Source organism: Chrysemys picta, chromosome 3 (assembly GCF_011386835.1).
Source record: "Chrysemys picta bellii isolate R12L10 chromosome 3, ASM1138683v2, whole genome shotgun sequence".
NCBI classification, from domain to species: Eukaryota; Metazoa; Chordata; order Testudines; family Emydidae; genus Chrysemys; species Chrysemys picta.
Window position 1 is genome coordinate 183,469,886 of NC_088793.1, and position 21,304 is coordinate 183,491,189.

The 21,304-nt window shown below is 46.5% G+C and overlaps 1 non-coding gene across 1 annotated transcript; it reads left to right on the plus strand.

Moving 5' to 3' along the window:
* The first annotated feature begins 8,413 nt into the window (after positions 1-8,413).
* LOC112058750 (U2 spliceosomal RNA) lies at positions 8,414-8,606 on the plus strand. Its single transcript, XR_002887909.1, has one exon. It is a non-coding gene; the product is annotated as a U2 spliceosomal RNA (small nuclear RNA).
* The last annotated feature ends 12,698 nt before the right edge of the window (positions 8,607-21,304 follow it).

Consider the following 21,304-nt stretch of genomic DNA (forward strand, 5'->3'; position numbering starts at 1 on the left):
TAATCACTTAAAATCTATCTTTTGTAGTTAATAAACTTGTTTTTGTTTTCTCTAAAACCAGTTTGTGGAATTCATAACTGGGGGGCAAAAAGCTGTGCATATCTTCATTCACATTGAGGGAAGGAGCGAATATCATGAGCTTATGCTGTAGAGTTCTCTGTGCAGCTCAAGCCAATACAATTTTCAGTTTACACGTCAGAGGGGGTTTGTACTTGAGTGCTGGGTCTTCCCTAGCTGAGTCTTCCCATGCAGAGCTGATTTCAGTGTCTGTGTCTTACTGAAGCTGGGTGTGTCCCTACCTGTGTGTGTTCTGGAGGAGGCTTCAGGGCCTGGGTCAATAGGACAGTGTAAGGGAGCCCAGGCTGGTGGAACAGGTGGGTTCAGTGGTACCCCAGTACATCAGGTGGCACCCAGGAGTGGGGGGCAACCCGCCACATCCAGTTTTCTATCAGAAAGGGTCAAAAAGGGACCCTGACATAGCTGACTAGGATGCCAAAAGTCTAGTTGGCCACATTAGACTGGGGTCAGGCTGCATGGGGGGCAGTAGGGCTAAGGCAGGCTCCGTCCCTGATTCCACACAGCTCCCAGGAAGTGAGGGCATGTCTGGCTCCTAGGCAGAGGGATAGCCAGGAGGGCTCCACACGCTGCCCCTGCCTACAGGTGTCATCCCAAGTGCTGGCTTCGCAACTCTCATTGGCCAGGAATCTATGGCAGATGCGAATCTGGGGAGCTGCAGCCGCATCCAGCTTCCTCCATCCCTGGGAAATACTGGGGCAGCACTGATGCAGCTGTTATGTAAGGGACCGCCTGAGGTCAGTACCTCTCACAGCCCCCATGAACTGCACCAGCCAGAGCTGCCGGAGCCTGCACCCTGAACTCCTTCCTAAGCCCCAACCCTCTGCCCCAGCTCAGAACCCCCTCCCACACCCAAATTTCCTCCTGGAGCTCAGCACTCACACCCCCTCCTGTCCCTCAGCCCCAGCCCAGAGCCCCCCTCCTGTACCCCAAATCCCTCATCCCCACCCCAGAGCCCGCACCTGAGCCCAGAGCCCTCATTCCCTCCCGCACCCCAGCCCGGAGTCCCCTCTCATACCCTCAACCCCTCATTTCTGGCCCAACCCCAGACCCCACACCTGGAGCCTGTACCCCATCCTGCACCCCAAACCCCTGTCCCACAGCCTGCACCCCATACCCACACACCTAATCCTCTCCTAGAGCCCCAGCCCAAGCACCCTCCAGCTTTTCCTAGCAGCTGCCCCAGCTGGGTGGCCCTGCTCCCCACAAGTGGCCAGCGGCTGCTTTGGGAGGAGGGGTCAGGTGGAGATGCTCTGAATTTGCAGTTCCCTTCCCTGGAGCCTCCACTTCAGCCCCTCTGAGCTCTAGGGGGTATGTCTACACTGCAATTAAATGCCCTGCTGGCCTGGCTCAGTGGACTGGGGCTGTAACATTACTGTGTAAACATTTGGGCTCTCTGAGTCCCTCCCGCCTTTGGGTGGGGGGGCTCAGAGCTTGAGGTTCAGCTAGCACAAACACAGCTCCACAATGAGCCCCAATCAGCAGACAGGGGGCAGCCAGCTTTAATTGCTGTATAGACACACACACACACGTCCTCCCAGTAAGGGACACAGCAGCTGCTAGTCTAGGTAGCTGTGCAGGCCAGTCAGTCCCTGTATGAGGTGCATGTAGGTTAGTGTGGTTTTAGGTGTGTCTCTGTGAGTGCATCCAGGGGCAGTGCACTGGGGCTGGGCTGGTCTCCGCCACTGGAGCGGTCACTGCAACCCACCCAGTCAGTGGGGCACATCAGGAGCCACGCCAGCAGCCAGACATTGCTGTGTGCAAAGCCTGGCATTTCGCACTGGTGGGTGCCCGCCGGAGTTTGCAAAAGGTAAGTGGGTCATATGTAGGGTGACCATACACCCTGTTTTGAGCCCTCCTGGCCATCCTGACTTTTTTGGCAAAACTGGGCATTTGTTCCATTTGCTCTTGCCAACTGATCATAGTGGGGAGGAACATGCGGGGGTTGGGGGTGTGACACTGTATCTCGAGGGAACAGACGCCACCTCCATGTTCATCCTTGTAATACGATTGTGTGGTATCCAATGCAAAGTTTGTCATGTTGGATGTCTTCGGAAGGCTCATGATGCACCAAGCATTGTTGTTATAGTAATGTTATGTTATAGGTTGTAATGTCATGTATATAGTTATGAGGCTGAAAATGTGTCCTCATGACTTAAAACAAGACCATACAAAACTCTTCAAGAATAGAGAGGCAGTTCACACCTCATCAGGGTATGTATGGGACAAACCCAGCCCAACCTCACAGGAACAAAGGACACTGGCCTAGGCAGCAACAAAGGATCTGTTGGACTCTCCAGTGAGTCAGACCCCCTTCCCTTAGTTAGTTTGGGACTACAATGAGGTAATGCTCACCTGACTCTGAAAGGGGAGGGCAAAGCCAAGAGGGAAGAAAGAACATGATAAAAGGGAGAGATGTTTGCCATGCTCTTCCTCTCTCTTCCACCTCCACCTACAGACACCACCACCAAGTGACAGAAGCACTGATCAAAGGGGAGAGCCTGGCTGAAGGGCAACCAGCCAGCTTGTGGTGAGAAGCATCTAAGTTTGTAAGGGCACTGAAAATGTTAAGATCATCTTAATTAAATATTAAAGTAAAGTAAAGTAAATTAGAATACATTTTGCTTTTATTTCATTTGACCAAATCTGACTTGTGCTTTGACTTATAATCACTTAAAATCTGTCTTTTGTAGTTAATAAATTTGTTTGTTTATTCTACCTGAAGCAGTGCGTTTGGTTTGAAGCATGTCAACGACTCCCCTTGGGATAACAAGCCTGATACATATCAATTACTTTGTTAAACTGATGAACTCATATAAGCTTGCAGCGACCACCAGGCATAACTGGACGCTGCAAGACGGAGGTTCCCAGGGTTGTGTCTGGGCCTGGAGATATTGGCTAGTGTCATTCGGTTGCACAATCCAAGCAGCAGCTGGCTAAAAGTGCTCACTCACATGCTGGGAGCAGCTTACATGCTAGAGGCTGTGCGTGAACAGCCTGGGAGTGGGGGTTCTCACAGCGAAGCAGGGTAAGGCTGGTTCCCAGAGTTGAGGAGTGGAGTGACCTAGCAGCTCACAGATCTAGATAACACCAGGGAAACATCACAGGGGCAAGTGGCAATGCCTGCCTCACCTGGGAGAGAGGGCTCAGGAGAGCAGCTCAAGCCGGGCCAGCTTTGCATGGGCAGGTGGCAGGGGGGGGTCTCAAGGGGCTGGGCACAGGCAGGAGAGGGGGGGCCTCAGGCTGTCCCCACGCAGGTGGGAGGCAGGGAGGGAGGCGGAGGGGGGGCCTTGGGCCAGTCCCATAGGGTGTCCTGTTTTCCTTTTGGGAAAATATGGTCACCATAGTGATATGGTCTGATGGTGCCAACACCATGGGCAGAACAGAAGGGGCCTGGCAACAGGGAATGCATAGCTTCACTAGGGCTATGTTGCTGAAACAGAAGGGCTATTCCCTGGCTATGGCGATCTCCCTCACATCCATAAACAGACCCTTTATGTTTCAAATAAAGGACAACTTAGAAATTATAGGAGAAAGTTTATTTTTAAGGGCATCTCCCCAATGTTTTGTGACACACACTCATATACAAATAACACATTGTATTACAGTGTACAATCCTCTGCATGATTATTGGTGTATGCAAGACAATATTTATTGATTTGATGTGTAATGTGGAACAATGGGCACCAAACAAGGGACAGATGGTCATGCTGTGTGTGACATTCTAACATATTTCCTCTCAACCTGCTTTGGGACAAATCTGGGACACAGTACATGTGGAAAAAATTGAAAAGAAGAACACTAGAAAATCTATTGGTTAGCAGGATGGTAAGATAGTGAGGGGTCAGTTTCTGCCATATGAATTACATTCTATGCTGTGTCACCTTCTTAACATTAAAGAGCTATAATTAATTAATAAAATAACATCAATGCAATATTAAGGTTATATATTTAAACATAAAGTGTCAGGAAATTTTAACATTTAAGACTCCCATAACATTAATTTGTCCACGTTGTATGTATTGTCTATTAAAACATACATTTAAACAATTTAACTAGTCATTAAACATGGACCAGTATAACTTTTTTTCCGTGCTATGCAGTTCATAGTCAGGTAAGTAGTATAAGGGCCCTACCGTCAATCAAACCCTAACCCTGCCCCTTGACCTCTTAAGCCCCGTCCCGTGACCCCTTGGTCCCACCCACCTGTCACCGGAAGTCCCACCCTATGGGGTATTACTTCCGGGGTCAAGGTGCCATCTGACCGGAAGCAACGTGTGTCATGTGACCCCTCTAAGAACTCCCCCCACTACCCTCTACCAATCAGGAGGGGTTTCGTGCCAAAAGGACCGTCCCAAGAGGAGATTTTGACCAATCAGGGTAACTTCTGGGGCAGGTTTGAATCGCCCGGAAGTGGGTCGTGTGGTCCCTCTAAGAACTCCCCCCACTACCCTCTACCAATCAGGAGGGGTTTCGTCCTGATAGGACCGCCCCGAGAGGAGATTTTGATCTGACCACCCCAGTTTCTCATGTAACTTTTCTAAAAGGGGCTAGTGTTTTTATTTTAAAACCATCTCCGTAAACCGTTTTCCATACCTTCAGAGAATTTGAAGGGTTAACATCAATGGGTCTGATACGTATAGTTCTGTGAAAACAATGGTTGTAACTCTTTATAAAGTCAGGCATGACGTCAATGTAGCAAAAGGTGTTATGGGCTGTAAAATATCTCCACATCCTAGTTTTTAAAGTTCTGTTAAATCGCTCCACAACCCCTGCTTTGACTTCATTATTGGTAATAAAATGGTGAACTCCATGCCGCTTTAACAATCCACTTAAAGGTTTGTTTAAAAATTCTTTCCCCCGATCGGTTTGTAATTTTTGAGGCACGCGACCTTCACTGAAAATAGCTTTAAAGGCCTTGGATACCTCACCATTCATCTTGTCTTTTAGGACTAAGGCCCAGGCATATTTGGATAGAATGTCTATCACTGTTAAGATGTACTTAAAACTGCTGTTGTGTTTGGAGAACTGGTGCATATCCACCAAATCTGCCTGCCACTGCGCATCCACCTCTGAAACAATGGTCTGGTTTATTTTAAAACGTATTCGAGCCGGTTTGTGTAAAGTGTAAGCATCCTGGTCTGAAAGCCATGCTGTTACCTGTCTTCTGTTTAAAGTTTTACTATGCTTTCTGGCCGCTTGAAAAAGAGGGTTGACCCCGCCGAAGCTCCCAACTTCCCCGGGGGCGTAATATATTTTCTTTAACAGAGCCGTCTGTGTAGACATGACTGTTACTGGTACCGTCTTTTACTACCACGAGTATGAAAGGGAACACATTCATATTGACACATTTAAATAAGTTTTATTAATCGCCTGGTTTAACACGACTTTTACAGCCACCTTTAAAAATGGATGCCATGACCCCTACCAGTCTCAGATGGTTCATTCTTCCATTTTGTCCTTTTTGGCTTGAGATCTGTGTCTCAGACATGAGCAAAAGCAGCTGACGCATGATATGTTTACTCCCACAGGGCTTCCAATGTGTAAGTTCTTAAAGGCCTCTAAAAAGGCATCGTCGACCTGTTGAGAGATTTTCAGAAAAGAAACCGCGTAAGCACCCCCACTGCTTGTTTTTTTAATTTACGCAACCCCGGTTCCTACCCCATTACCCACCCCTCCTTAACCGCCGCGTCTTAATCATTCATTTTTCCATTCGCTTTGTCCGCCGGTGCCTCCCCCGAGCCACGATCGCCTTCCACCTCTGAGGGGTGGACAAAGAGAGACCACCACGCTCATCGGGCTGCCTCACAAGGGTTTTGGGGTCGGGTTCCGGCATATCCAGCAATGGCTGGGCCAAAGGGCTCCCCTCGGTCGCTCACTCCTCCTCCTCGGAACTATCGCTGATGTAGCGTTTTCTCCGCGGATGGTCAAAGACCCTCGGGCCTAAAACAAAGTCCGAAGTTCTCACGGGGGTGGTGGAGGAGTCCATGTTTCCTCTCAGCAGCCTTTCCACGATTTCTATGCCAAGCCTCCTAAACTCCTTATAGCCATCATCCTCAGAGTTACCAACCCCTCCTTGACCATCACTTCTTAAGAGGAGTGCCTTGGGAGGAGTTCTTAGTGGGGTCACACGACTCACTTCCAGAGGGGTCACCCCAACCTGGTCAAAATTGGTCAAAATCGCCTCTCAGGGCGGTCCTGTCGGTACGAAACTCCTCCTGATTGGTAGAGGGTGGTGGGGGGAGTTCTTAGAGGGGGTCACATGACCCACTTCCGGGCGGTTCACCCCCCGCCCCGGAACTCACCCTGATTGGTCAAAATCTCCTCTCGGGGCGGTCCTATCGGGACGAAACCCCTCCTGATTGGTAGAGGGTAGTGGGGAGAGTTCTTAGAGGGGTCACACGACCCACTTCTTGGCGGTTCACCCCCCCCGGAAGTCACCCTGATTGGTCAAAATCTCCTCTCAGGGTGGTCCTTTTGGCACAAAACCTCTCCTGATTGGTAAAGGGTGGTGGGGGGAGTTCTTAGAGGGGTCACATGAAACACCTTGCTTCCGGTCAGGTGGCACCTTGACCCCGGAAGTAATACCCCGATGGGGTGGGCCTTCCGGTGACAGGTGGGAGGGACCAAGGGTCAAGGGGCGGGATTTAAGGGTCAAGGGGCGGGGTTAGGGTTTGATTGTCGGTAGGGCCCTTATACTACTCAGGTAGGGAAGGGGTCAGTCAGTGGCTGCAGCACTACTGGATTCCCCTACCAGGACAGTTGGGTGAAGGCAAGAAAAATCAAGCTCCTGCAATAGTCTCTTTAGTCTCACTCATTGTGAGTGAGTGGGACTTTTGGGGGGGGGCGGGGCAATTAATTTTACAATAGTGTTTAAAATCTCTCCCTGGTGAGCTGAAGAGTATTTGAATCACACATTCCATCTCCCACATTCAAACTGTTGCAGCTCCTGGCATTCTCCGGGTTCCTGCTTGGGCCTTGCAGTGAAAATGAGCAAGTGAGTGATAGGGAGGGAGAGTGCAACAGAGGGATGGGGGATGGAGTGAGCAGGGGGCAAAGCCTCAGGGGTCTCGGTGGAAGAGGCAGGGTGGGGTAAGGGTGTTTGGTTTTCTGCAATTAAAAAGTTGGCAGCTTAGCCCCCCCCCCCACGGTAACCCCCCCCATTCCTATTTCTTCTCTTTCATTCTGGGAGACAACTAAGGTGTCAACATTTTAAACCCCATTGGGAGGCTGGGCAGAGCTGAGATGGGGATATTAATTGTTGGCATCAAGCAGTTCTTTGTATGTACTGTAGATAATTACATAGGTAGCTAAAAATGCTGGGACTGCTAATCAGATGCAAGGGGCCCAGTGTGCCCCTTCGGTTTTTCTAATTTTTAACAAAGTCAACAGGGTTCTGCCCACTGATGCCTAGAACATTCTCTGAAATTTTAGAATTGATCAGATGCTGTGTTCAGAAATTATCATGTGACAAACAGAAATGCAACTGAGTTGTGTGTAAGACCACAGAAGCTTGGTCAAACAAATCTTAATGAGATGCGTAGCCTGGTATGTTTTATGTACTCTTTAGGTCGTGACAGCAAAAACCAGAAAGATTTATTCAAATATCAAATAAAAGCACATTGGGCACATGCAGGAAATACATGCAAAAGTTTGAAAGAATTTAAAACTAGCCTTTTTGCAAAAATCCTATTCAAACTCATGCTGAGCCAGTTAATGACCCATAATTAAATTTGCCTATGGTTAGCCACTAACATTTGAAAAATGTGTGTGTGTGAAACTGACAAAACTTTCAGGAATCTAGCTCTAATGCCACAGTTAAGCAATATTAGAAACCATGAATCAGCACTCGAAATATTTTATGCCCATCTTTTGTCAAATTTATGCATTAACATGTGTTTGTTCTCCAAGTTGTTTAGCGGGGCTTGGCTGCTGATTTTGTTTTACATAGTAATTTAATTATTTGAATAAACAAATATAGAGGGCTTACTCTTGTTCTTGGATAAGCATGCACATCCAAGAGCTGAATTTGTGGAATTATGTGGCTTTATCATACCTAAAGTATCCTTTTAACCTGAACCATAACTCAATAAAGTTATATTTGTATTGTAAACCTTTGTCTGTCATGGTGGAGGCTTTCAACTGAGATAGATAAAAATAATATTTGAGCTTTCAGTGTGTGGAACTGAACTGTGTTTTCACTATATTCCCAGACAATGGAACACCTCTACTAAAATGGCAAACTGTACCACAAAAAATATTATTTGGTTCTGTCTGCAATGGCAACAACCCTGGATTGTTATATTGTAACTCCTGCCTAGTAGGAATTCCAGTGCAGATACTTCTTGGCTCCTTGGAGCTAAGATCAAAGTGTAGTGTCTGTTCTTATCAGTTAAATAGCTGATGTATCCTTTATTTGAGGACTGTATATTAAATTGATTTTTGAAATAGGGGGCTGGAGCAGCAGCTTGCTCTGTCTGCCCCATGCATTGACCTGGTATAGCAGTGCCTCCAGGATTGGTGCATCTCCTTTTGGGGAGAATCTTCTGGTTAACTCTGACAATGCTTCTTTAAAGCAGATTTTTTTAAGTAGTTGAAAAATCTGACGTCTCTAGCCCTTTGGTTTCTTTATGACAAACTATTGTTACAATTTCTTGGGAGTGTTTTGTGAGTCTATAGTTGTGAAGTTCTTTGTCTTGCTAGAGGATTATTTAAGAAGCTGGGAATCCTTCTTTCTGCTGTGAGTCTTTTCAACAGTATTAGGGACAAATGCTTTCCACACTCTGGGTCTGGTGGGGAGATGGTTGGTTGTTTTTTTTGTTTGGTTGGGGGTTTTTTGGTGTGGGGGCAGTTGGTAATATTTGAGGTCACATATAAAAAAAATTGGGTGGGAGGTTTGAGCATTGGCCTGCTAAACCCAGGGTTGTGAGTTCAATCCTTGAGGAGACCATTTAGTGATCTAAGGGCAAAAATCTGTCTGGAGATTTGTCAGCTTTGAGCAGGGGGTTGGGCTAGATGACCTCCTGAGGTCCCTTCCAACCTTGATACTCTATATAGTACCACAGGTGTGTATGGCAGCTTACACTACAGCAGCTATCAAGGAAGGGAATGTATATAATATTTTTGCTGCGTTAGGTTAACACCATGACTGGTGTTCTCATAATAACAGGTAACACAGGTGAAGGGAAAGGTGGCTGGCAATGAATGACTAGGTGTGATCCTAAGAGCTTTTAATGCCCACTGTCATAAGGTACACTGTCTCTCATCAGACCCAACCAACTCACTACGCTCAACATTCTGACATGATATTTATCCAGCAGGTATCATATGCAAGCTAATACACTGATTATTAATATAATTGTAAAATGTGTTAACATTACATGTGAAGTCATGAATTTCCTCCATACGATGTTACTAAAACATATTTAAGACCAGACAACCTAGCCTAGTTAAAGGGTGATCAAGTATGTCATAGACAAATATTTCTATTGAATTCACTGGGCTTTGGATTGGATCCTGAAGGAGATGGTGCTTGCAACTTTCTTTGAAATATTTGAAATTTCTTTTTCCAATAACATGCAAGTAGTTTCTTCCAAATTCTGAATTTTTCTTCCCAAACCTATTAACTTAGGCTAGTCCTAGGCTGAGTTCTGCACAATTGGACTCCTGAATCCGCAAACAGTACCAGGACCAGCCTTTGATATCTCCCAATCCAAACACCTGGTCTCTGAATTTATTCCCTGTGAATTATAAAACCATTCTGCTTTTTCTGCAAGGAAAAGATCTGTCTGCTTGGGAAAAGGACCATTGAAAAATCCCTCCTCTCCCCTTTAAAGAATGTAATACGTTTTTTAAGGACAAATAATTAACAGAGGGTACCGGAAAGAGATCTGTGGTGTCCTTAAGAGGGCATGGAACCACTCTGGGGTAGTTAATCTCGCGGCGTTTCCCTACCCCGAAGCCTGTGAACACAAGGACACCGGCAGAACGACACCAATGCAGAGCAGTTCAGGCACAGCAGCTTCCAGTGTGGAACAATTGACTCCAGCCCCAGGGAGTCCAGAGCCTTTGGACTCACTTCTGGGAGAGAGCCACGGGAGCGCAGGACTGCAACTCCCAGCTACAGCTACATGGCTGAAGGAGGAAGAGGAGAACCTTGAAGAAGGGTGATGAGCCCCCCCGCCCCGCTCCCCGCTGGGAGGGGATTCGGAATGCGAGACAACAACCCTAGTAGGTCGCTTACTGCAAATTACAATTTCTTCTCTCGATTTGTAATGTTCACGACCCCATTTCTTCCAAATGATGCGGGCAGAATCCTAATGGCTTTACTATGACGTTTCCATGATAAAGTTGTCCTTAGCACTGCTCAGTAGTAACAGCCTCCTTGTTGGTAATTTTCTGGCACAGATTGCTTCCAAAAGCTCAGTAGAGGCTCCCAATGGCTTTAAGATGGGGCTGATAAGGGAAATGTTTCCAAGCACCAATTCTAAGCTTCGAACTCAATCTTCATTGTAAAACAGTGACAATACTACCCTGACCGTTAGGAGTAGATAGATAGGTAGGTTCGAGAAAATGGCAGTCAAAGAGAACGTCATTGTTGGTCACCGGATCAGGCGTGGCCAACCTGAGGCTTCGAAGATGCCTGGCTGAAGGTGGGAGAACTGAACCTTAAAAAAGGGGGCTAGCCCCCGCCATCTCCGCTGGGAGGGGATTCGGAAGGCGAGACAACTTCCCTGGTGGCCCTGGCAATTGACTCGGTGACCTCGGGGTTGTGAGGCCATGGCTTGTGCGAACTTCCGGAGGTCTGGAGGCGGACCTTTGTGCAGCTAGCATAACCCCATCCTACGACCAAGTGGCTTATGTATAGGAAGAATTACAATGGCGGGAAACCTACCCATAGGAACACGAACCATAAATATACATAAATATACCCATCGGACCCCTCAACATAGAGCGGGGAGCACAACCAGCAGAATCCTAAAGCTAGTGCCGGGAATGAGACCCGTAGAAAGCCTAAGCCAAGCTACTTGTGGCCTACCCATAGAAATGGAATCCCTCTCTCCAAGTGGCCTAAATACTGGAATGCTAACCCCAACAACAAGTGGCTTGCCCGTAGGAAGCCTATCCCTAAGGCGCGGTGTCCACTCGAGAGGTGCCCTAACCCTAGGATGGGGAGTGCCACAGATAGACATCCCAACCTTACCTCCAGTTGGCCTTCTGATAAGAACCCTAACTCTAGGGTGGCAAGCCCTACTCATAGATCGGGGAGCCCTAACCACAGCAACAGTAAGCCTAAGACATCACTCCCTACGCACTTGAGCCCTACATCTAGGGACCTTACCTTTCACTTTGTTTGCTATTTTCCCGAACCGATCGCTTCTAAATGATCAGTACAGCATCCTAATGGCAATAAGCTGGAGAGTCCATCAGACATTTCCCCCAAGCAGTGATCAGCAATTTCTTCTCTCGATTTGTAATGTTCACGATCCCATTTCTTCCAAATGATACGGGCAGAATCCTAATGGCTTTACTATGACGTTTCCATGATAAAGTTGTCCTTAGCACTGCTCAGTAGGAACAGCCTCCTTGTTGGTAATTTTCTGGCACAGATTGCTTCCAAAAGCTCAGTAGAGGCTCCCAATGGCTTTAAGATGGGGCTGATATGGGAAATGTTTCCAAGCACCAATTCTAAGCTTCGAACTCAATCTTGATTTTAAAACAGTGACAATACTACCCTGACCGTTAGGAGTAGATAGATAGGTAGGTTCGAGAAAATGGCAGTCAAAGAGAACGTCATTGTTGGTCATTGCTTGTGACAAAAATTCTCATAGAATGTTCATCTTAAAGACATTCGGACTCGGTCCTGGTCATCTGGAAGAGATCGGTTCGTGAAGCTTTGAAACACAGCAAAGCTCATTCCTGTTTATTACGGTTGAAGAGTCTCATGGAAACCTCTTTCAAATCACTTCGGATTCTGTCCTGAGCAATAGGGGTAGGTCGCTTCGTGAAAATTACAAGGAGAACGTCATTACTGATCAGTTCTTAGAAACATTATTCATCGACTCGCCATGTTAAAGCAATTGGAACGCTCTTCTGAGCATTTGGAAGTGATCGGTTCCTGAACATGACAGACACAGCAAAACGCATTACCGACAAATGTCTCGGAGAAGCTTCATTTCTAAAGCAGTTTGATTTCTTTTCTGAGCATTTGGGGCAGACGTGTTAGTGAAAATGAGACAGAAAGAACCAGTCCTTACTGAGCATGTCTTGGGAAAAATTACTCCTAGAATCTTCATGCTAGGCGTTTGTCTTGATCATTTAGAAGAGATCGGTTCGTGAGACATACAAGACTGCAAAACTAATTAGCCATCAGTGCTTTGTGAAATTTCTCCAGGAAGCTTCATCTAAGAGCCACTAGAATTCTAGCTAGCCGATTTGGACGATTTCGGAGCGTGAAAATGAAAACAAAGTAAAACTCATTCCTGATCAATCCTTGTGAGAAAGTTCGCATGGAATGGTCATTCTAAAGTAGTTAGGCTCGGGTCCTGCGCATTAAGCGCATATCGGTACGTGAAAATTGCAACCAAAACAAAAGTCATTAATCAATGTTGGGGGAAAAGGGTCTCCTTGAATCGTCATTTAAAAGCAGTTACGATGCCGTCCTGGGCATTTGGAGACGAATAGTTCATGACCATTAGAAAAAAAAGAGAAAGTCCTTCACTTCAGTACCTGTAACACGTTTCTCAGGGATCGTCATCGCAAAGCCGTTTGGAGTCTCGCCTCATTAACAAGCGATTGATTAGTGACCATTAGAAACCAAGCGAAACTCATTGCTGAGCACTGTGGATAAGCCATTTCTCGGAGAGGCTTCATTTGAAAGCAGTTAGGCTTCTCTCCAGAGATCTAGGGGGTAGATCGCTTCGTGAAGATTACAAACGAAGCAAGACGCATTACTGCTCAGTAGCTTTGTGAAATTATTCAGGGACTCTTCCTTGTAAAGACATTACGATACTGTCCTGATCGGTTGGACCAGATCAGTTCGTGAAGATTACAACAAAAGCAAAACGCATTAGCGATCACGGCGTGTGAGAAATTTCATAGCGAAGCTCCACTTTAAAGCAGTTAGACTTCTCTTCTGAGCATTTGGGGTAGATCGGCTAGTCTTCCCGCCATAGAATTAGGATTCCTGAGGGTAAGGCTCCCCGCATTCGGGTTAGAGTTCCTATGGTTAAGCCACATGGAATTAGGGTTAGAGTTCCTATAAGTAGTCCAGTCGGGATTAGGGTTCTAGCGGTTAGGGCTCACCAAGCTAATTTGAGGGTCCTTGTGTATAGGCTCCCTGCTGTTGGTTTAGCCTTCCCGTGGGTAGGCTTCCACTCCCTAGTGTTAGGGTTCCTATGGGTAAAGGTGAAAGATATGTAAAAGTCTCAAACACTGGCTCCAGCAAGAAAGGCATCGGATCAGGCGTGGCCAAGCTGAGGCTTCGAAGATTCCTGGCTGAAGGTGGGAGAACTGAACCTTAATAAAGGGGGCTAGCCCCCGCCATCTCTGCTGGGAGGGGATTCGGAAGGCGAGACAACTTCCCTGGTGGCCCTGGGAATTGACTCGGTGACCTCGGGGTTGTGAGGCCGTGGCTTGTGCGAACTTCCGGAGGTCTGGAGGCGGACCTTTGTGCAGCTAGCATAACCCCATCCTACGACCAAGTGGCTTATGTATAGGAAGAATTACAATGGCGGGAAACCTACCCATAGGAACACGAACCATAAATATACATAAATATACCCATCGGACCCCTCAACATAGAGCGGGGAGCACAACCAGCGGAATCCTAAAGCTAGTGCCGGGAATGAGACCCGTAGAAAGCCTAAGCCAAGCTACTTGTGGCCTACCCATAGAAATGGAATCCCTCTCTCCAAGTGGCCTAAATACTGGAATGCTAACCCCAACAACAAGTGGCTTGCCCGTAGGAAGCCTATCCCTAAGGCGCGGTGTCCACTCGAGAGGTGCCCTAACCCTAGGATGGGGAGTGCCACAGATAGACATCCCAACCTTACCTCCAGTTGGCCTTCCGATAAGAACCCTAACTCTAGGGTGGCAAGCCCTACTCATAGATCGGGGAGCCCTAACCACAGCAACAGTAAGCCTAAGACATCACTCCCTACGCACTTGAGCCCTACATCTAGGGACCTTACCTTTCACTTTGTTTGCTATTTTCCCGAACCGATCGCTTCTAAATGATCAGTACAGCATCCTAATGGCAATAAGCTGGAGAGTCCATCAGACATTTCCCCCAAGCAGTGATCAGCAATTTCTTCTCTCGATTTGTAATGTTCACGATCCCATTTCTTCCAAATGATGCGGGCAGAATCCTAATGGCTTTACTATGACGTTTCCATGATAAAGTTGTCCTTAGCACTGCTCAGTAGGAACAGCCTCCTTGTTGGTAATTTTCTGGCACAGATTGCTTCCAAAAGCTCAGTAGAGGCTCCCAATGGCTTTAAGATGGGGCTGATATGGGAAATGTTTCCAAGCACCAATTCTAAGCTTCGAACTCAATCTTCATTTTAAAACACTGACAATACTACCCTGACCGTTCGGAGTAGATAGATAGGTAGGTTCGAGAAAATGGCAGTCAAAGAGAACGTCATTGTTGGTCATTGCTTGTGACAAAAATTCTCATAGAATGTACATCTTAAAGACATTCGGACTCGGTCCTGGTCATCTGGAAGAGATCGGTTCGTGAAGCTTTGAAACACAGCAAAGCTCATTCCTGTTTATTACGGTTGAAGAGTCTCATGGAAACCTCTTTCAAATCACTTCAGATTCTGTCCTGAGCAATAGGGGTAGGTCGCTTCGTGAAAATTACAAGGAGAACGTCATTACTGATCAGTTCTTAGAAACATTATTAATCGACTCGCCATGTTAAAGCAATTGGAATGCTCTTGGAAGCGATCGGTTCCTGAACATGAAACGCATTACCGACAAATGTCTCGGAGAAGCTTCATTTCTAAAGCAATTTGATTTCTTTTCTGAGCATTTGGGGCAGACGTGTTAGTGAAAATGAGACAGAAAGAACCAGTCCTTACTGAGCATGTCTTGGGAAAAATTACTCCTAGAATCTTCATGCTAGGCGTTTGTCTTGATCATTTAGAAGAGATCGGTTCGTGAGACATACAAGACTGCAAAACTAATTAGCCATCAGTGCTTTGTGAAATTTCTCCAGGAAGCTTCATCTAAGAGCCACTAGAATTCTAGCTAGCCGATTTGGACGATTTCGGAGCGTGAAAATGAAAACAAAGTAAAACTCATTCCTGATCAATCCTTGTGAGAAAGTTCGCATGGAATGGTCATTCTAAAGTAGTTAGGCTCGGGTCCTGTGCATTAAGCGCATATCGGTACGTGAAAATTGCAACCAAAACAAAAGTCATTAATCAATGTTGGGGGAAAAGGGTCTCCTTGAATCGTCATTTAAAAGCAGTTACGATGCAGTCCTGGGCATTTGGAGACGAATAGTTCATGACCAGTAGAAAAAAAAGAGAAAGTCCTTCACTTCAGTACCTGTAACACGTTTCTCAGGGATCATCATCGCAAAGCCATTTGGAGTCTCGCCTCATTAACAAGCGATCGATTAGTGACCATTAGAAACCAAGCGAAACTCATTGCTGAGCACTGTGGATAAGCCATTTCTCGGAGAGGCTTCATTTGAAAGCAGTTAGGCTTCTCTCCAGAAAACTAGAGGGTAGATCGCTTCGTGAAGATTACAAACGAAGCAAGACGCATTACTGCTCAGTAGCTTTGTGAAATTATTCAGGGACTCTTCCTTGTAAAGACATTACGATACTGTCCTGATCGGTTGGACCAGATCAGTTCGTGAAGATTACAACAAAAGCAAAACGCATTAGCGATCACGGCGTGTGAGAAATTTCATAGCGAAGCTCCACTTTAAAGCAGTTAGACTTCTCTTCTGAGCATTTGGGGTAGATCGGCTAGTCTTCCCGCCATAGAATTAGGATTCCTGAGGGTAAGGCTCCCCGCATTCGGGTTAGAGTTCCTATGGTTAGGCCACATTGAATTAGGGTTAGAGTTCCTATGAGTAGTCCAGTCGGGATTAGGGTTCTAGCGGTTAGGGCTCACCAAGCTAATTTGAGGGTCCTTGTGTATAGGCTCCCTGCTGTTGGTTTAGCCTTCCCGTGGGTAGGCTTCCACTCCCTAGTGTTAGGGTTCCTATGGGTAGAGGTGAAAGATATGTAAAAGTCTCAAACACTGGCTCCAGCAAGAAAGGCACCGGATCAGGCGTGGCCAAGCTGAGGCTTCGAAGACTCCTGGCTGAAGGTGGGAGAACTGAACCTTAAAAAAGGGGGCTACCCCCCGGCATCTCCGCTGGGAGGGGATTCGGAAGGCGAGACAACTACCCTGGTGGCCCTGGGAATTGACTCGGTGACCTCGGGGTTGTGAGTCCATGGCTTGAGCGAACTTCCGGAGGTCTGGAGGCGGACCTTTGTGCAGCTAGCATAACCCCATCCTACGACCAAGTGGCTTATGTATAAGAAGAATTACAATGGCGGGAAACCTACCCATAGGAACACGAACCATAAATATACATAAATATACCCATTGGACCCCTCAACATAGAGCGGGGAGCACAACCAGTGGAATCCTAAAGTTAGTGCCGGGAATGAGACCCGTAGAAAACCTAAGCCAAGCTCCTAGTGGCCTACCCATAGAAATGGAATCCCTCTCTCCAAGTGGCCTAAATACTGGAATGCTAACCGCAACAACAAGTGGCTTGCCAGTAGGAAGCCTATCCCTAAGGCGCGGTGTCCACTCGAGAGGTGCCCTAACCCTAGGATGGGGAGTGCCACAGATAGACATCCCAACCTTACCTCCAGTTGGCCTTCCGATAAGACCCCTATCTCTAGGGTGGCAAGCCCTACTCATAGATCGGGGAGCCCTAACCACAGCAACAGTAAGCCTAAGACATCACTCCCTACGCACTTGAGCCCTACATCTAGGGACCTTACCTTTCACTTTGTTTGCTCTTTTCCTGAACCGATCGCTTCTAAATGATCAGTACAGCATCCTAATGGCAATAAGCTGGAGAGTCCATCAGACATTTCCCCCAAGCAGTGATCAGCAATTTCTTCTCTCGATTTGTAATGTTCACGACCCCATTTCTTCCAAATGATGCGGGCAGAATCCTAATGGCTTTACTATGACGTTTCCATGATAAAGTTGTCCTTAGCACTGCTCAGTAGGAACAGCCTCCTTGTTGGTAATTTTCTGGCACAGATTGCTTCCAAAAGCTCGGTAGAGGCTCCCAATGGCTTTACGATGGGGCTGATATGGGAAATATTTCCAAGCACCAATTCTAAGCTTCGAACTCAATCTTGATTTTAAAACAGTGACAATACTACCCTGACCGTTAGGAGTAGATAGATAGGTAGGTTCGAGAAAATGGCAGTCAAAGAGAACGTCATTGTTGGTCATTGCTTGTGACAAAAATTCTCATAGAATGTTCATCTTAAAGACATTCGGACTCGGTCCTGGTCATCTGGAAGAGATCGGTTCATGAAGCTTTGAAACACAGCAAAGCTCATTCCTGTTTATTACGGTTGAAGAGTCTCATGAAAACCTCTTTCAAATCACTTCGGATTCTGTCCTGAGCAATAGGGGTAGGTCGCTTCGTGAAAATTACAAGGAGAACGTCATTACTGATCAGTTCTTAGAAACATTATTCATCGACTCGCCATGTTAAAGCAATTGGAACGCTCTTCTGAGCATTTGGAAGCGATCGGTTCCTGAACATAACAGACACAGCAAAACGCATTACCGACAAATGTCTCGGAGAAGCTTCATTTCTAAAGCAGTTTGATTTCTTTTCTGAGCATTTGGGGCAGACGTGTTAGTGAAAATGAGACAGAAAGAACCAGTCCTTACTGAGCATGTCTTGGGAAAAATTACTCCTAGAATCTTCATGCTAGGCGTTTGTCTTGATCATTTAGAAGAGATCGGTTCGTGAGACATACAAGACTGCAAAACTAATTAGCCATCAGTGCTTTGTGAAATTTCTCCAGGAAGCTTCATCTAAGAGCCACTAGAATTCTAGCTAGCCGATTTGGACGATTTCGGAGAGTGAAAATGAAAACAAAGTAAAACTCATTCCTGATCAACCCTTGTGAGAAACTTCGCATGGAATCGTCATTCTAAAGTAGTTAGGCTCGGGTCCTGTGCATTAAGCGCATATCGGTACGTGAAAATTGCAACCAAAACAAAAGTCATTAATCAATGTTGGGGGAAAAGGGTCTCCTTGAATCGTCATTTAAAAGCAGTTACAATGCCGTCCTGGGCATTTGGAGACGAATAGTTCATGACCATTAGAAAAAAAAGAGAAAGTCCTTCACTTCAGTACCTGTAACACGTTTCTCAGGGATCGTCATCGCAAAGCCATTTGGAGTCTCGCCTCATTAACAAGCGATCGATTAGTGACCATTAGAAACCAAGCGAAACTCATTGCTGAGCACTGTGGATAAGCCATTTCTCGGAGAGGCTTCATTTGAAAGCAGTTAGGCTTCTCTCCAGAGATCTAGGGGGTAGATCGCTTCGTGAAGATTACAAACGAAGCAAGACGCATTACTGCTCAGTAGCTTTGTGAAATTATTCAGGGACTCTTCCTTGTAAAGACATTACGATACTGTCCTGATCGGTTGGACCAGATCAGTTCGTGAAGATTACAACAAAAGCAAAACGCATTAGCGATCACGGCGTGTGAGAAATTTCATAGCGAAGCTCCACTTTAAAGCAGTTAGACTTCTCTTCTGAGCATTTGGGGTAGATCGGCTAGTCTTCCCGCCATAGAATTAGGATTCCTGAGGGTAAGGCTCCCCGCATTCGGGTTAGAGTTCCTATGGTTAAGCCACATGGAATTAGGGTTAGAGTTCCTATAAGTAGTCCAGTCGGGATTAGGGTTCTAGCGGTTAGGGCTCACCAAGCTAATTTGAGGGTCCTTGTGTATAGGCTCCCTGCTGTTGGTTTAGCCTTCCCGTGGGTAGGCTTCCACTCCCTAGTGTTAGGGTTCCTATGGGTAGAGGTGAAAGATATGTAAAAGTCTCAAACACTGGCTCCAGCAAGAAAGGCACCGGATCAGGCGTGGCCAAGCTGAGGCTTCGAAGATTCCTGGCTGAAGGTGGGAGAACTGAACCTTAATAAAGGGGGCTAGCCCCCGCCATCTCCGCTGGGAGGGGATTCGGAAGGCGAGACAACTTCCCTGGTGGCCCTGGGAATTGACTCGGTGACCTCGGGGTTGTGAGGCCGTGGCTTGTGCGAACTTCCGGAGGTCTGGAGGCGGACCTTTGTGCAGCTAGCATAACCCCATCCTACGACCAAGTGGCTTATGTATAGGAAGAATTACAATGGCGGGAAACCTACCCATAGGAACACGAACCATAAATATACATAAATATACCCATCGGACCCCTCAACATAGAGCGGGGAGCACAACCAGCGGAATCCTAAAGCTAGTGCCGGGAATGAGACCCGTAGAAAGCCTAAGCCAAGCTACTTGTGGCCTACCCATAGAAATGGAATCCCTCTCTCCAAGTGGCCTAAATACTGGAATGCTAACCCCAACAACAAGTGGCTTGCCCGTAGGAAGCCTATCCCTAAGGCGCGGTGTCCACTCGAGAGGTGCCCTAACTCTAGGATGGGGAGTGCCACAGATAGACATCCCAACCTTACCTCCAGTTGGCCTTCCGATAAGAACCCTAACTCTAGGGTGGCAAGCCCTACTCATAGATCGGGGAGCCCTAACCACAGCAACAGTAAGCCTAAGACATCACTCCCTACGCACTTGAGCCCTACATCTAGGGACCTTACCTTTCACTTTGTTTGCTATTTTCCCGAACCGATCGCTTCTAAATGATCAGTACAGCATCCTAAAGGCAATAAGCTGGAGAGTCCATCAGACATTTCCCCCAAGCAGTGATCAGCAATTTCTTCTCTCGATTTGTAATGTTCACGATCCCATTTCTTCCAAATGATGCGGGCAGAATCCTAATGGCTTTACTATGACGTTTCCATGATAAAGTTGTCCTTAGCACTGCTCAGTAGGAACAGCCTCCTTGTTGGTAATTTTCTGGCACAGATTGCTTCCAAAAGCTCAGTAGAGGCTTCCAATGGCTTTAAGATGGGGCTGATATGGGAAATGTTTCCAAGCACCAATTCTAAGCTTCGAACTCAATCTTCATTTTAAAACAGTGACAATACTACCCTGACCGTTAGGAGTAGATAGATAGGTAGGTTCGAGAAAATGGCAGTCAAAGAGAACGTCATTGTTGGTCATTGCTTGTGACAAAAATTCTCATAGAATGTACATCTTAAAGACATTCGGACTCGGTCCTGGTCATCTGGAAGAGATCGGTTCATGAAGCTTTGAAACACAGCAAAGCTCATTCCTGTTTATTACGGTTGAAGAGTCTCATGGAAACCTCTTTCAAATCACTTCGGATTCTGTCCTGAGCAATAGGGGTAGGTCGCTTCGTGAAAATTACAAGGAGAACGTCATTACTGATCAGTTCTTAGAAACATTATTCATCGACTCGCCATGTTAAAGCAATTGGAACGCTCTTCTGAGCATTTGGAAGCGATCGGTTCCTGAACATGACAGACACAGCAAAACGCATTACCGACAAATGTCTCGGAGAAGCTTCATTTCTAAAGCAGTTTGATTTCTTTTCTGAGCATTTGGGGCAGACGTGTTAGTGAAAATGAGACAGAAAGAACCAGTACTTACTGAGCATGTCTTGGGAAAAATTACTCCTAGAATCTTCATGCTAGGCATTTGTCTTGATCATTTAGAAGAGATCGGTTCGTGAGACATACAAGACTGCAAAACTAATTAGCCATCAGTGCTTTGTGAAATTTCTCCAGGAAGCTTCATCTAAGAGCCACTAGAATTCTAGCTAGCCGATTTGGACGATTTCGGAGCGTGAAAATGAAAACAAAGTAAAACTCATTCCTGATCAATCCTTGTGAGAAAGTTCGCATGGAATGGTCATTCTAAAGTAGTTAGGCTCGGGTCCTGTGCATTAAGCGCATATCGGTACGTGAAAATTGCAACCAAAACAAAAGTCATTAATCAATGTTGGGGGAAAAGGGTCTCCTTGAATCGTCATTTAAAAGCAGTTACGATGCCGTCCTGGGCATTTGGAGACGAATAGTTCATGACCATTAG